The sequence below is a fragment of the Grammomys surdaster genome, unplaced genomic scaffold (assembly GCF_004785775.1).
Source record: "Grammomys surdaster isolate TR1022 unplaced genomic scaffold, NIH_TR_1.0 209, whole genome shotgun sequence".
Lineage (NCBI taxonomy): Eukaryota > Metazoa > Chordata > Mammalia > Rodentia > Muridae > Grammomys > Grammomys surdaster.
This window is the reverse complement of record NW_021604654.1, coordinates 1,212,253-1,217,278: the sequence shown is the minus strand read 5'-3', so window position 1 is coordinate 1,217,278 and position 5,026 is coordinate 1,212,253. Positions and strand designations below refer to the sequence as shown.

Here is a 5,026-nt window from a genome sequence, read left to right as displayed (position 1 = left end):
TACAGACTGTGGGAACAGCTTCTCAGCCTGGCTCCCTCTTGCCTCGGAGCCCAGACCCAACCCCACAGGAATTCCCAGAGCTAGACCATCAGCACCCCTCCCTCTGACCCCACTGGAGCCCAGGCCCTCAGCACCCCTCCCTCTGACCCCACTGGAGCCCAGGGCCTCCTTGTACCCACCTTCCTCTCCTCAGCTAAGTCCTGTGGCTGTGCTCACTTCTGTGTGAGGAAAGCAGTTTCTTTAGGGTTTAGGACCAATCAAGAAAACCCCATGGTGTGCAGCACATGGTGGGCATGTGCCTGGGGAGGGGAGGCAGGGCTTTGAGCCCTCTTAACTCAGACATTGTCAAAGGAGGACTTTAAAACCTGAAGCTGTGGCTCATGCTTTTAATCCCAGCTTTCCAGAGTCAGAGGCAGGAGGATCAGGACTTTAAGGTCATTCTTCCATACTCCACTGGCTGGTTCTGTGTCAACTTGACATAGGTTAAAGAAAGGAAGGAGCCCCAGTTGAGGAAAGGTCTCCATGAGATCCAGGGGTAAGACGTTTTCTCAATTAGTGATCAAGGGGGGAGGGCCCAGCCCGTAGTGCAAACAGAACACCACTCACATACATACATACATACACACACACACACACATACACACATACATACATGCATGCATACATACATACATACATACATATTTTTCAAAAAAGATTTTAAAAAGTTGTCCAATCATACATTGGAGTACTACTCAGCCATGAACAAGATCAAGGCTTGGAGCAGAGGGGCCTTGGGAACATTTGCTCCCTTTGAGATCCAAACACAAAAGGCACAGTGTGGAGTCCATGACAGGGAATACTCAGAACAGGCAGCCCAAAACAAGGAGTGGATTTGTGAGTGCTGGGGACGGAGACAGCACAGGATGGCAGTTGTCAGGACAGGACTTTATGGGTGGCTGAGTATTCTGGAAGGAGACAATGGTATCGCTGCACTTCATGCCAACATTTTGCATTTTGAGAGTGTTAACTTCATGTTCCACGACTTTCATCTCATTGTAACACAGGTTTGTGTGTGTACAAGTGTGTCCACTCCCGGAAGATGAGCAAAAATCCGGACCCCCCTTCTGTCCCTGTATGTGTTCAGGAGTGAGGGGGTCTTTACTTTCTACCCCCCTCCCCCCATTATATCCGGGAAGATCCACTCAACGCAGCTCTGTTGCTGTTTGCCCAAACCACTTCTCAGGCACTGCCCCCCCCACCCCCGCACAGACCGGGGACTGACAGTGTCTCTCCCTGTATGAAATTGGTGTGTGCTGGGCACGCCAGAGGAGAGAGAATAGGAAGATGGCCCCAGCCTCCGGAGTAGACTCAGAGCAAGTGATGATGAGGGCCTGCTCGTGTAAAACTCACAACTGTTGGGTTTAAGGGCTTCTTGGAGTCCACGTGGTCTTTTGTAAATGTGACCTGGTCAGAATGCAATCAGTGGCCCCAGGTGGAATTATTAGGACAGTGGTGACCTTCTAAGGTGTGTCCTTAGAAAAAGAGGCCTTGCAGGGACCCGGGGGCCCCTGTAGAACAGAGTCAGGGACTGTGGAGAGGTACCAGCCAAGGAAGACTAGCACCCATGAGAAGCAGCAGCAAGAAGAAAACCTCCAATGCCCACACACCAGTCCTGCCAGCACCTTAGGGGGCTCGGCAGAGGCCCCTTAGCAGCTCCTGGCTACAGAGTGGTCTGGAAGTAGGAGCGCCTTTGTGTGCTCAGTGAGGCCCGTGGGGCTCCCTCTCCAACCTCCCAAGCCCGTGCAGAAGACTTGTAAAACACGGGCCGGATGAGGTTCGTCTGTGAACCCGGGGAAAACTTCCTGCCTTAAAACACATACTGCTCAAATCGGAGGAACCCAGAGAAACAGAGGGATGGAAAGGGAGGAAGAGGAGGATCCGGAGGCGGGGAGCCGCCCCGCTGTCCCGGGTCTTCAGACTTCTCGGTCCCTGTCAGTTAGGTCCTCCTCTGTAAAGGATACCTCCCGGCCCGCGATCGTGCTCCCAGCTGGGGCGGCGGGATTCGAACCTACGCCCTCGGGGGCTGCGGAGAGGGAGGCTTCCTCGGCGCCCGCCGACGGGTCGTTATCCTGGGGCCGTGCGGGCGATCGATGGCCCGCGGGCGCCAAGCTCCCGCGCGCCCCGTTGCGCATGCTCCGCATCGACCTCGCTCCGCAGCCCCGCCGGCCCCGCCCCTCTGCCCGCGGGTTGCTAGGCAACTGCGGTGTCCGCGCTCCCATTGGCCGGAGCTCCGGGCGCGGTCAGCCGGTCAGCGCGGCTCGGGGTCTGGCTCCGGGCGCGGGTCGATGCCGCCGTCCCCTGACCTTCCCGGGACGCGTAGCGGGGACGGCGGCCGAGGAACTATATTGACCCGTTTCTTATCTCGGGGATGCAGGGCGGAGTGGGGGGCTGCTGGGGCACGTCGGGGCAGCAAACCAGGAAAACCGAGAGCGGGAGAGTGCTGCGGGTGACCAGATACCCGGGAGGCGGGAGGGGAGGAGGACGGGGAGGATCCCCGGAGGCCACTTGAGTGAAACCCTCGGTGCTTAAAGGCTTCAGACTCTATCGTCATTTCCCTGGGGTTCAGATCTGCTTTGCAGATGTGACCCCTGTCAGGATGAGGTCAGAGTGCATGGGGGGCGGGGCCAAAGTCAGTGCCTGGTCTCAAGGTATTTGTGACACACTAGGTCCCTCATCCAGAAGCACAGTGACCCAGAGCCTCTGGTTGTGGACAGAGACAATTATTTAAATTTAAACTACTTAAATTGAACTGTGAGCATTTTGTGAATTATATTTGTGTGTGTGTGCTATATGCCACGTGCATGGAGACTAGAGGACAATTTGTGACAATCAGATCTCTCCTTCCACTATGTGGCTTCTGGGAATCGAACTCGGGTTGCCTGCTTGTTGCAAAGTCTCTCTATACACTGAGCCATCTTGTGGGTCCATGTTAATGATCCTAGCCCTCTGTTGCTGAGGCAGGAGGATCAAGTGTTCCAGGCCAGCCTGGACTATAGAGGGAAAGCCTTTCTCAAAACAGAAAATTAAACAACCCACTAATTGCTGTGTTTGTAGTAGAGGACTCTCCTAACATGCAAAATAAAACAGAAATGTGTGCTCGCTTCGGCAGCACATATACTAAGATTGGAACGATACAGAGAAGATTAGCATGGCCCTTGCACAAGGATGACATGCAAATTTGTGAAGCGTTCCATATTTAAAAAACAAAACAGAAATGCTCAGTGTGTAAAGCAGACAGCACTCCTAGCAGGCCAAGAGGTTCTGGTTTCATCTCCAGAACCGAGATAATGCAACAGAACGCAATAGAGACCATTGAAAGAGAGGCCTGCTCGGTGGCACACACGTTTGATACCAGCACTCAGGAGGAAGAGATAGGCCAGTCTCTGTCTAGCTTGGTCTGTAGAGTGAGCTCCAGGACAGCCAAGGTTGCATAGTAAAACCCTGCCTCAATCAACCAACCAATCAATCAATCAATCAATCAATCAATCAAAGAGATAGATAAATAAAGTGAAATCCAGCGCAAAGCATGGTTTCATCCCCCTTGATACCCCCTACTCCTGAAGGTGAGGCAAGAAAACTTCACTTAGAGTCTACCCTGGGCTACAGAAGCTCAAGGAGAGCAGGTTTAGTAAAATCTTGTGTCCAAATAGAAAGGGACCAGCAGCCCCATGCCACCCAGCCTGGTGACTGGATCCCACCCCGGGTCCCCACTGGTGGCAGGACAGGGCCAACTCCAACACTGGTTTTGGCATATATCTCTCCACACAATAAATATAACTGTAATAAAGATTATTTTTAGGGATCTAGAGAGATGGCTCAGCGGTTAGAGCACTGGCTGCTCTTCCAGAGGACCTGAGTTCAATTCCCAGCAATCACACGGTGGTTCACAACCATCTGTAGTGGGATCTGATGCCCTCTTCTGGTGTGTCTGAAGACAGCTGCAGTGTGCTCATATGAATAAGATAAATAAATAATTCTTTTTTTTTTTTTTTGGTTTTTTTTGAGACAGGGTTTCTCTGTGTAGCCCGGGCTGTCCTGGAACTCACTCTGTAGACCAGGCTGGGCTCGAACTCAGAAATCCGCCTGCCTCTGCCTCCCAAGTGCTGGGATTAAAGGCGTGCACCACCACCGCCCGGCAATAAATAATTCTTTAAAAATTATCTTTAAGTAAGTGAGGACTTGATGTGGCTGAATGGTGAGGGCTTGACTAGAGATCACGAGGTCCTAAAGTCAATCCCGGAGACGGGCCTGGTGATCAGGAGCCTCTTCAGACACAGCTCAGGCTAGTGCTTGAAGGACACGCGGGAGAACCCATGTTCCCGCGGAGGGCACCCAGGTAAAAAGTCAGGTGCGTTTGTTTCAGCCTGTCCGGGGGAAGGGGGCCAGCAACCTAAGACAGCAAGATTTAGTTCAGGGACAGCCTGTCTCAAAAAACACGGCCTAGACTGAATGAGAAAGATAACTGACTTCTCTAGTCAGACCCATTATCCATGGTGCTACCGGCCCACCTGAGTACCATACAGAGGCTACAACACACTCACACACACGTATGTACACATACACACACAAGCACAGACACATTTTGCACACACACAGAGACACACACACCACACATACACACACACACTGTACACACAGACAACACACACACACACCACACTTAGTCACCTCCGCAGGTCTCACAGTTCCCCCAGCCTCCGAAAGCCTTAGACAGGGCAGATTCGACTCAAGCCCTCCAATTGCCTCTAAAGACACAAAAGAGAAGAGAGGCAGGCAAGATGGCCCAGTGGAAAGAAGGCTTGCTGCCAAACCCGGTGACCTGTGTTTGAACCTTGGGACCCATACGGTAGAGAGATAACACTCCACAGGCTCATCCAAAGTGAAAAAATGAAATGTAAAAACGAGGGGGAGGGAGGGAGGGAGGGGGGGAGGGCGGGGGTGCCAGAGCCTCGGACAGCCTTAGAGTGGGCCGGGCCCGCCCGCC

The 5,026-nt window shown here is 52.9% G+C and overlaps 1 non-coding gene across 1 annotated transcript; it reads left to right on the top strand.

Moving 5' to 3' along the window:
* Positions 1-3,135: 3,135 nt before the first annotated feature.
* LOC114624742 lies at positions 3,136-3,242 on the top strand. Its single transcript, XR_003711968.1, has one exon. It is a non-coding gene; the product is annotated as a U6 spliceosomal RNA (small nuclear RNA).
* Positions 3,243-5,026: the final 1,784 nt, after the last annotated feature.